Here is an 11,829-nt window from a genome sequence, read left to right on the forward strand (position 1 = left end):
GTGGAATGTATAGTCTCTTCTCTTCTCTATCTCTACTACCTAAAAGAAACGTAGTGTTCCCTCTCCCCTCTTACGTCCTCTGTCGTTCGTCGAGCATTCTGCTCCTCTTCGGCGTGCACATGGGCCAAGCCCAGCAAAACCCCGCCAGCCCACATGTCCCTCGCACGTTCTGCTCCCGTCGCAACGATCAGGCGCGCTAGGTTTGCGTCGTCGCCAGCACCAGCCCACCACTCGCCTCCTCTGCCGCACCTAGCCCTTCTCTGTCGGACCTCGCAGCCGCCGACCTCTGGTCCACCGTCACCATCTGGACCCCTCCCCACACCCCGCCAGCACGCCGCCAGACGCCCTCCTCGCCCACGCGCGGCGGCCTCTCTGATCCCACGGCTGCGCTCGCCCCTGTCCTCGCCGGCGTCGCAGCCTCAGGACAGGTAGACACCAGCTCCGTCGCCTGCGGCAATAGGTCTTTCCTCCACCGCCTTGGGCCAAGGAGACCAGCCGCCTCCTCTCGTGACGCACCACCTTGCACCAGCCTGTATGTTGGTTACTTACACACTTTTTAATTCAATTGACTTTTTCAATGCAGATTATTGAAGCTCTTATGAAGTGGCGATTGACTAGAACCAGGGGCAAGCTGAGGATTTGTTTGCTTAAACAATAGAGATTGCTTGGATTAAGTGGGGGTTAAGATGTTCTTGTTGTCTATATCTGAAATGAAAAACCTGATGAAGATCCTTCCGAGGTAAGGTTCTCTTTGACTGTTCGTTTTTTGATCTCTTTTCCCGTCTCCTTATATTCATTTCTTAGTTCTATTTTTTGGTAGGCGTCAGATGTGCCTCTTCTCGCACTGAACAGGGCCATCAACAGAGCAATCAAACAAGCGACACTGCAGTAGGAAAAACAATGATACATGGCAATCTCCCAGTGTGCGCGCCCAGTATAATGTAAACATGGTAGTAGCTTCTTGTTCTTCAGAAAGTAAATGTAAACATCTGTTGTAAGATTCCAGTACAGGTAAGATTTCGATGTGAGATAGTAGCTGTGTTATATTTATAAAACAAGGTTCAGTACTTAGTCTAATGATTCGTGCCTCACGACTGAATCCAGGTAAAGGCAACAGCTGCTAGCTGCTCTACCACGGGTGCAAAAACAAGCTTAATCCTTTGCCGAAAACAATTGTACCAAGCACTAAGGCAGGGGTGAAGCCAGTAGTCAATGGGTCATCTCCATACTCCAGGTTCAGCACTAATTACTATAGATTAGTGTGGTATTGCCGAAAGCAATAGTACCAAGCACTAACACAATCACCTGAGTATATTACATGGGTATAGCACTGATTACTACTCCCTCCGTCCCAAAATAACTGTCTCAACTTTGCACTAGCTTTAGTACAAAATTATACTAAGCTTGAGACACTTATTATGGGACGGAGGGAGTATTTGATTAGCATCAATTTCTACAGGTTTTGAAGGTAAGATATTCAAAGTCGGGCTGTAATCTCATTGGGTTCGTTGTATCATCAATGGGGACTGCATGTTTTCAACAGACCATTTTTATCCCATAACTAATAGTTCAGATGACAAATAGACACTGCTTTACTTTAACTTTTTTGTATGGGTGTGTTCCTTTATTATGTTGGAACTTGGAAGCGGTATGTTGGTGTTGCATTTGTGACACTAAAAGTTGTACTACTGGCTAATGACACCAGGTGGTATCTTGAGAATGTGTTATTTTCTTGAAATAATCACCATTATTTTGTCACTTGGTCTTTATCTTAAAAGATGGAGCACATATTGGCATACACTAGAACATAGTAACAGGCTTGCCGATCAAAACATCTGTTGTCGGCTTGTTCATCTTGTATATTAGTTAAAACCAGATGGACAGTGAGTCTGAAATACATAATAGTTTTTTTCATCGTTGCAAAATATTATATTGCTTTAAACAATGTGTATATATACATTTTTTTCCATGGCTTCCAAACACCCCGTCCAAATAAAACACAATCAATCTACTCATTATATTGCCAGATGCAACCCCAAAAAAAATCGCTAGATGTGCATTTGAGGGTGGTAGAAATCTTGGACCGGGGAGGAGGAGATAATTTGATGAAGGAGAAAAAGAAGAAGAAAATAAATTAATAAAACAAGAATAAAATGTATAAATTTGACATGATTAGTGTTGGACCACTAGAATTTTATGCTCTTTGTCCGTTTAATTTTATGCTCCCGTTGCAACGCACGGGCAATTACCTAGTCTGAACAAAAAAAAGGAATGATCTTACAAACGATGACACTTTCTTTTTTTTGCAGGGAGCTGCTATCGTCGTGTTAAAGTCTCGTACCCTTGGGTGCCACTTGTTTTATTTTGTTGAAATGGCGGTGTCACTTGTTAGGCAGTCAAGTAAAGTGACGGGCAATGCAGAAAGTCCCACGTTGAAATTTGATGCGGCGAGACCCGTCCTTTGTCATGTACGTACCGGAGGAACGGCATCGTGATTGGTCCTGATTGGAAAGCTTGTCATGTACGTACCCTGACCACTCCGCTCCCCAGCGTGACGATGCTAACAACGGTCTGGGTAGATCCCCGATTTTTTTTGTTTTTTTTTGTTTTTGCAAAATAATTCTTGCATTACTCAAATCGAAAGTTACACTCCCGTCTTAGAATTTCCATGACCTCATTTGGTCCCGAACCTAGTCAAACCATAGTTCGGCGTTGCACCCTATCAAAATTAGCCAAGGCGTGACTAACCATATTACAATTCCGACGAATATGAGCAATGCAAGAATCCCTCTCCTTCATACAACTAATGATCTCCCCCGGTTTTGATTTTTGAAGAAAAAGAAACAATGGGTAGACCATTACGTGCGCACACTGACTGAATCATGTCTTGCAGCGCATGCGGCACAAACCGTTGTTTTCCTGTATGTATGAATCAACATTCAACGCTTACATTTTCTTGTATCTTTTTATTGGTCCCATGTCATTTTCTTTTGAAAAAGGGCGAGGACGATCTGTCTTCCTATTGAGTATATAGTACTCCCTCCGTCTCAACACAAGTGTCTCAAGTTTACTACAATTTTATACTAGAGTTAATACAAAGTTAAGACACTTATTTTGAAACAAAGGGAGTAGATAAGTGGATCATGCGGACGGGGTACGGTAAACATATTTCAGGACTATACACCAGCCAGCTGAAAGCAGACCTGAAACAAGGGAAAGCTCTACGACGCTGGAACCTGAAAGCTGACTGAATACAACAAGTTACCACCAAAGGAAATGACGAGAGTCTACCGAGAGAAGGCTATGTGCAACAAAACAATGGAGTCCATGCTGCAAAGCCGGCCATTTTTGTCATGAGAAGGAAATTTGGACCCGGCAGCCTTTGTATACTAATGAAATAGTACATCACAGCCTGAGGATAAAGAATTCACAGCTAACTATTCATGGAACTGACCAGAACCTAACGCTTCCGTATTCATTAAACTATAGCAGTAAATCGCTTCCTCTGGAGGGTGTACTGCTGGTGGATTCCTATAACAGCATTCACCTGTGATCATTCCAAGGAAAGATCAACTTGAGTGCCTGCAACCAATATGGGTTCACGCTCTACCTCCCTGCTTCTACTGACTTTGATGATCCATCTGCTTTCGCGTGTCTCGGCACGCGAATTCCTCTCGCCGGGCTCCTCGCTCTCCGTCGAGGATGGCTCCGGCATGCTCCATTCACCAAACGGCGCTTTCACCTGCGGCTTCTACAACATCTCCCCAAACGCCTCCGTCTTCTCCGTCTGGTTCGCCGAAACGGCCGAGAAGACCGTCGTCTGGAGCGCAAACCATCTCCACCCCGTCTACTCCTGGGGATCCCGGGCCGTGCTGCATACAGACGGCGGAATGGTTGTGGAAGACTACAACGGCGAGCCCGTGTGGGCAAACAATGTCAGCTCCTCATCAAAGGCCAAGCAAGCCCGGCTGTTGGACACGGGCAACCTCATCGTCAGCGGCCAAGGTGATATCATCCTGTGGCAAAGCTTTGATTCTCCAACTGATACGCTGCTGCCCAATCAGACCATCACTGCTGCTACAAAGCTGGTGTCCGCTCATAGGTTACTTGTTCCTGGGCACTACAGCTTCCATTTCGATGATGCGCATTTGCTCTCGCTGCTTGATGATGAGAAGGACATCTCTTTTATCTATTGGCCAAAGCCTGATCTTGCTACCTCGGCAAGGCAAAGAAACCCATTTAGTACCACCACCGTTGGGGTCCTTGATAGCTGGGGGTATTTCCATGGAAGTGATGATTTGACTTTCAAGTCTACTGACTGGGGTCCCGGGATTATGAGGAGGCTAACATTGGATTATGATGGCAACCTCAGATTATACAGTCTAGACAACAGGAAATGGTCGGTCACATGGATAGCATTTCAGACCTGCTTCGTGCACGGTCTGTGTGGTATGAATGGAATATGTGTGTATACACCTAGGCCTGCCTGTGCATGTGCCCCTGGACACGAGGTCATCGACCCAAGTGACCGGAGCAAAGGTTGCCGGCCGAAGTTCAACCTCAGTTGTGATGGGCAGGAGATGAAATTTGTGAAGCTACCCTCCACTGACTTCATAGCTTATGATCAAAGTAAGCTCAAATTAGTTTCCTTTGATACTTGCAAGAAGATATGCATGAATGACTGCACTTGCAAAGGTTTCTCATACTGGCAAGGAGGCGGATCTTGCTATCCAAAGTCATCCCTTGTTGGTGGGGTAACCAGCCCAGGTTTACCTGGTTCTATCTATCTCAAGCTTCCAAAGACAGTACAGGTCTCAGAGTCCTCAATTCCTCAATCGCAGCCTTTTGGTCCCACATATGCTCCTAACTGTAGTGCAAAGAACAAATATTTCACTGCAGATTTTCCGGATATACCCACGAGCAATCAGAGTGGATCAAAGTATTTGTACTTCTATGGGTTCTTATCAGCGATATTTTGTGTGGAGGTAATGTTTGTGGTATTAGGATGCTGGTTTATGCTGAGATTGGAGGGCAAGCAGTTAACAGGAGTATGGCCAGCTGAGGTTGGCTACGAGATGTTAACCAACCACTTCCGGAGATATACATACAAGGAGTTGCAGAGAGCAACTCGGAAATTCAAGCATCAGATTGGGAGGGGTGCATCTGGTCTTGTGTACAGAGGGGTCTTGAAGAACAAGAGGGCAGTAGCGGTGAAAAGGTTGGCAGACATAAACCAGGGAGAAGAAGAATTCCAACATGAACTGAGTGTGATTGGAAAGATTTACCATATGAATCTGGTCAGGGTTTGGGGATTCTGTTCTGATGGTCCACACAGGATATTGGTTTTAGAGTACGTTGAGAATGGTTCATTGGATAAAACCCTGTTCAGTGGAAAGGCCTCACAGATATTACTTGAATGGAATGAAAGATTAAGATTGCTCTAGGGGTGGCAAAAGGATTGGCTTATCTTCATCATGAGTGCTTGGAGTGGGTTATCCACTGCGACCTGAAGCCTGAAAACATACTGTTGGATGAGAACTTGGAGCCAAAGATCACCGACTTTGGCCTTGCAAAACTTCTGAATAGGGGTGGATCCAACAAAAATGTATCGCGGATCCATGGAACTAGAGGTTATATAGCTCCTGAGTGGGTTTCTAGCCTCCCAATAACAGCAAAGGTTGATGTCTACAGCTTTGGAGTGGTTCTCCTAGAACTACTGAAGGGGGCTCGTGTTCCAGACTGGGCGTCCAATGCTGACGAAGAAGTGGAAATGGTCCTTCGAAGGGTCGTTAGGATGCTTGCAGAAAATCTCATGCTGGAGGGTAGCAAACAGCTATGGATTGCTGACTTCATTGACTCCAGGTTGAACCGCCAGTTCAATAATCTGCAAGCAAGAACAATGGTCAAGCTGGCTGTTTCATGCGTAGAGGAAGATAGTAGAAAAAGACCCACCATGGAAAATGCTGTGCAGATGCTTCTTTCAGTTGATGAAGCCAGTGGCATAATGCAGCAGTATTCTGCCAACTGAACAAAGAGTTTGGTGTTTGATATAGCTTACAGCGTCGATGATTATTATTGGATCCAAAACGAAGATACCTATGAAGTATACCCATGTAAATCAGGAACTACCATGAGCCACTTGTATGCTAGTTTTGAGTTTGGTATTCGACCACACTATGCAAGTTTATGTATTCTTAAAATATTAATAGTGGTGGAAAAGTTATGCTAGTTTGTATTTTAAGAAATTAAGATTCAGTGTGACCATGTTGTTTACCATGAATGCACGATATGTTCATGTTCTGGTGCTTTCTTTCAGAGAATACATGTTCGTGGGTGCTGCTGTTTTGGTTGAAACAACTGTACAGATATTCAGATCTATTGAATCTTAGGACGACCTGTTTTCATGGAAATCTCACCTGTTTTGGTTATATCCAGGAAGCAAGTTCAATTCAAGACAAACTATGTTACCTGTATACCTAACAAAACATAGTTCAGTCATTTCGTGGGAGAAGGAAGTTCAGAGTCAGAACAAAAATATTTAGCTGAAGTTTTATCCTAAGGAAAGTAAAGAACCTCGCTGAGCTCTCAGTTGTGATTGTTGAATCAAAGAACTGTACCAAACAGTACGAATTACAAACTTGCCTATTTATTTCCCAAGTTGGTGCTAATTCATCCTCAGAAGCATGAGTGGCGTCTCTTTGATTTGCAGTTTTCCCTAGCTATTTTCACACAGCTGTTTCAGGCTCCTGACTACACAAACAACACATGTTGTTGTGCAGCCAGTTGTGCGCCCCCAACCTGTCTGCTGTCTAGTTTCCATTCTGAAGAAGCAATCATACATAGAACCTTACCTTTCCCTCTCCCATGATCTTCCAAACCTGCTCTGCCGACGAAATTGAACGTCATTAGCAGAATAACTGCCGCTGTTCGTGAGATTCCACTTGATGAGATCATCCTGGTCCGAGGGCTGAACCAACTGAATTTTTTTCCCCAAAGCTTGATGTACTGGTCAATTTCAATTGGCGGAACCATGGCCAGCGAAACCACAATGCACTGCTATAGCATACAGTGCAGTACCCCCAACTCCGAGGCCCCCCATACTTCTTTGGCGAACAAATCTTACGCGGTGGTGTGTTGTTCTGGTGAGAATAATCAGTACTCTGACCTATTGAACTTGTTGTCCACTGCATACCTTCACTCCTTCATATGACCGTCATAAATCACGGCGCCATCACAGAGGGCGACGCAGGAACAAATCATGCTACCCGCAAGGAGGGATTGGCGGGAAAGTAATGCAGTGCGACGATTCAAGAAGGGGAACGCAAGTGACCTGCGGAGCGGAAGCGGAGGGCTGGTTCTGCTGTCGGCGCCGTGGGATCCGGAGGCAACCTCGCCGTCGGCGACACAGGGTGCCGTGCGGGTGCGTGGGGACTCGTCGAGATGGTGGATTTTTTTTAGGGGTTGCGAGCGGCTGAGTATGGGCTGTGTGATGGGCTGAGAGCGACTGAGTATGGGCTGTGTGATGGGCTGCGACTGTCGATAAAAACCTAATTGAGTTCCTTTTTTGTTCTGAAATGGGCTTGAATTGAGTTTCGCGCCAAGCCGTTTGGACGCTGCGGTGCGTGGACGCTGCTCTTCTACATCCGCAAGTGAATGTCAGATTTGTTAGAGTTTATTAACATGTGTAATTATGGGGCAAATCTCCCCCTATTAACCGTCGAATCACTCTGATGCGGGAACCCTCAACTTGTATATAAGCATAACTATCAACGAAATAGATACACTGTTCATTGTCTCTGTTAAGATTAAACTATAATCTGTAATTAAGGAAAATCTTCCCCTGCCCGACGGACGAGCGGTTGCGCCCGCACGGACGCCTGTGTCCGTCGCAACCGTCGCATCTCCCTGGAACCGATGCCTCCTCTGGATCATCGTGTCTCTCCAGGAGATATATAAGCCCCCTGTAACCATCGACAGAAGACAGAGATTTGATTTTTCTCAAACACTTTATTCATCCCTTGGTCTGAACGGATTTTTCTCTACGTCAGATATCGAACCACCATGGGAGTTTTAGATGGATAGGGTTTGTCCATATTGAATTTCTCCAATATTTTCTAGATATAGGCAGATTGGTGTACCATGATTCCTGAGGGAAGGTGCTCAAGCTGAAGGCCTAAGAAAATTTGGTTTTACCCAAATCCTTCATCTCAAATTCCATCTTTAGGTGATTGCGTGCTTCATCAATGTCTGGTGTGCTGCCGATGATGTTGAGATCATCAACATACACAGAAATGATGCAAAATCCTGTAGAGGATTTCTTGATGAAAACACATGGGCAATCAGCACTATTGAAGTAACCTTTCTGAAGAAGGAACTCACTGAGTCGGTTGTACCACATCTGCCCCGACTGCCTTAAGCCATATAATGACTTATTCAGCTTTACACAATACATGTTGCATTTTGCATTTTTATTCAGGACAGAGATTCCATCAGAAACCTTCATATATATGTCCGAATCTAGTGACCCGTAAAGATAAGCAGTCACAACGTCCATCAACTACATAGATAGACGATTTTGCACTGCCAAGGATATAAGATATAGGAAAGTGGTTGCACTCATTACTGGAGAATATGTTTCAGGTTCTCATCAAAGATTTTATGAAGAACTTTTGGAGGAGAATCTTTTAAGATGATAGAGCTTCCTGGACAATCGTGAAGATGATTCTACATAGTCAAGTGTAGATTAGGGGGAGTGTTAAGATTAAACTATAATCTGTAATTAAGGGAAATCTCCCCTTGCCCGACGGACGAGCGGTTGCGCCCGCACAATGCCTGTGTCCGTCGCAACCGTCGCATCTCCCTGGAACCGATGCCTCCTCTAGATCGTCGTGTCTCTCCAGGAGATATATAAGCCCCCTGTAACCATCGACAGAAGACAGCGATTTGATTTTCTCAAACAGTCTCGATTCTACTTTCAACAGATTAATTATCGGAAGAGATGCGGATTTTTTTTTGAACTTATCAGGAGAGATGCTTTTTTGCCATTGCAAAACTATTGGTTGATTATTGTTCACAAGAAATTGCCGATTAATTTTATGCCAACAGAGCACTACTCAAAGTTATAAAAAATGGACTCCCGGAGCAGAAGCTGATCTACAAGCTGACAGCAACTAGGTCTGAACTACATAAAAATCATTCCGCATTACTACTTCAACGAAGGGAGGCAAAGTTTTATCAACGACACTGGTCATTGGTAAAGGAGGATGTTTGTTTGGCGGTTCGTGAGTTCCTAGCAGGGAATGTGGCACCAAATGGTTTTAATGACACCATCATTGTTATGATACCAAAAGTGAACTCACCGGAGTTACTTTCGCAGTTTCGGCCTATAAGTCTATGTAACGTCTTGTATAAGATTGCTGCAAAAACATTGGCTAATAGACTCAAGGTGGTGTTGCCGTTTTGATTTCTGAAGAACAAAGTGTCTTCGTGCCTGACAGATTAATCACAGATATTGCTCTAGTTGCTTATGAATGCGTACATGCTATAAGGAAACGAAAGAGAAAGAAACATTTGTGTGCGGTAAAGCTTGACATGATGAAGGCATACGACCGAGTTGAGTGGGTGTTCCTGGAACAAATGATGGAGAGATTTGGTTTTTCTAGTCACTGGACGGAGATGGTTATGAGATGTGTCACGTCGGCGAGATTCTCAGTCAAAATGAATGGTGGCCTTTTCCACAGTTTTGTACCATCCAGAGGATTACGACAGGGGGACCCCCTATCCCCATATCTCTTCTTATTTTGTGTGGAGGGTTTCTTTGCTCTGTTAAGGAGCCCTCATGTGGCAAAGGATATCAAGAGGGTATCGTTTGGAAGCAATGGCCCGACTGTTACTCATCTTCTCTTTGCGGATGATAGTATAGTGTTCCTGGAGGGGTCACAAGCAAATTTTCAAGCTCTCAGAACTATTCTGCATGATTATGAGGTTGCGTCCGGGCAGAAAGTTAACCTATAGAAATCGGTAATCTATTTCGGGAAGGGTTGTTGAGAAGATGATAAGACTATACTCAAGCAGGCGGTGGGTATTTCATCAGAGGCGTTGAGTGAGAGATATTTGGGTTTGCCTACAGTTGTAGGAAGATCAAAGGACGGAACGTTTAAGTATATCAGTGAGAGTACACGAGGAAAAGTTACAGGATGAAAGGGGCAGGGTCTCTCCAAGACTGGAAGGGAGCTGTTAATTAAGTCTGGTCTCCAATCTACACCAACTTTTACCATGAGTTTGTTTCCAACTCACAAAGAAAATGTGTCGGAACCTTACTTCGATCTCTTCGAACTTCTGGTGGAGTGCAGTGAATGGTCAAAAGAAGGTACACTGGTTTGCATGGGACAAGATGTGCATGAGGAAGCATGAGGGAGGCATGGGGTTTCGAGATCCTGATTCCTGAAACATTTAACCAAGCCTTTCTAGCGAAGCACGCTTGGCGTATCTTAAAGGTTCCATCATCGCTTTGTGCAAGAGTGTTGAAGGCCAGGTATTTTGATGATGGATCAATTCTGAATGCTACATGTCCTGGTGGGGGCTCTTTTACCTTCAAGAGCATCTTGCATGGCCGCAATATTTTATTGGATGGCTTAATTTGGCGGATTGGGGATGGGTCAAAAATAAGGATCCACCATGATAAGTGGATTCCAAGAAAAGGCAATCTTGAGCCACTGGGCCAAGAATACATCTCTGGGATCAATAGGATCAGTGACTTTCTCGACCAGCAAGGCAAGGCGTGGGATGTGACAAAGGTACATCAAATGTTCCTTCCTGATGAAGCAAATGAAATCATGCGTATCAAAGTGGGAGGACAGGGTGTGGAAGATTTTCTGGCTTGGAATTACGCTAAAAACGGAGTGTTTACGGTCAGTTTAGCGTACCATCTTCGTATGTCCCAAAAACGACTCAAGTCTGGACAGCCAGAGTCATCATCGATGGCAGACCACAAGGCGTGGTTGAGTTTATGGGATACAGTACCTCCTGGGAAGGTGAAGACCCATACATGGAGGCTGATCCGCAATGGATTAGCGATTGGCTCTGAGCTGCACCGGAGGAGAATTAAACCTGAATTTTTTTTTGCGTCGCGTGTGGCCGTGAGGAAACAAATTTCCACAGATTTTGGGGTTGCCAACACTCAGTCAAATTCTAAAACTGTATGCACTCAGAATTGGGAGTTCCGGTGGCGATCCCACCGGCTTCAGTTTGCTCCCAGAGTGATCTAGCAAGATGGTTGCTGAACTGGTTTGGCGAAGCTTCAGATGATGAGAAGGCCATCATAGTCCAAGACCTCTATGGGCTATGGCTGGCACGGAATAATGCACGGGATGGTAAAAGGATAGAAGTGTTAGATGTGTATAGTCTCTGTCTAGTATATCCCCATTGTATAAGGGGTTGCATGCACTTTGTCACACATGTATATGTAATGGCCTTTGGCCCTCAGTAAAGTTAGTTGCTCATTATCCAACATGGTATCAGATGCCAGGCTAGCCACTTCCCCACGCACGCTGCAACTCCGTGCACGCCGTACCTAGCCTGCCCGTCGCCGGCTGTCTTCGGCCGTCGCTGGCCGCCTGCTCCCTTGCCTCTCCACGTCCAGCTGCTGTAGTGCTCAAGGGCACCCAGTCTCCCGCTCCCGTCAGGCTGTCACCGCCGCCGCTGGGGCTTACCCAGCTGTCACAGCCCCCGGCCTCTCTAGCCGTCGCCGGCACTCACCTCGCCGTCGCCGTCCTCGGCCTCCCCGTCCGACTGCTGCTCCTCCCCCCTCCCCGGTCACCCTGTCAGGCT

At 45.5% G+C, this 11,829-nt stretch overlaps 1 long non-coding RNA gene and 1 pseudogene across 1 annotated transcript; both read left to right on the forward strand.

Moving 5' to 3' along the window:
- Window positions 1–225: 225 nt before the first annotated feature.
- LOC119341296 lies at window positions 226–2,647 on the forward strand. The gene is made up of 5 exons (XR_005165019.1): window positions 226–428; window positions 584–739; window positions 821–1,011; window positions 1,105–1,234; window positions 2,310–2,647. It is a non-coding gene; the product is annotated as an uncharacterized LOC119341296 (long non-coding RNA).
- A 678-nt stretch (window positions 2,648–3,325) lies between these two features.
- LOC119342047 lies at window positions 3,326–6,299 on the forward strand (annotated as a pseudogene).
- The last annotated feature ends 5,530 nt before the right edge of the window (window positions 6,300–11,829 follow it).

The sequence above is a fragment of the Triticum dicoccoides genome, chromosome 7B, assembly GCF_002162155.2.
Source record: "Triticum dicoccoides isolate Atlit2015 ecotype Zavitan chromosome 7B, WEW_v2.0, whole genome shotgun sequence".
In the NCBI taxonomy this organism is placed as follows: domain Eukaryota; kingdom Viridiplantae; phylum Streptophyta; class Magnoliopsida; order Poales; family Poaceae; genus Triticum; species Triticum dicoccoides.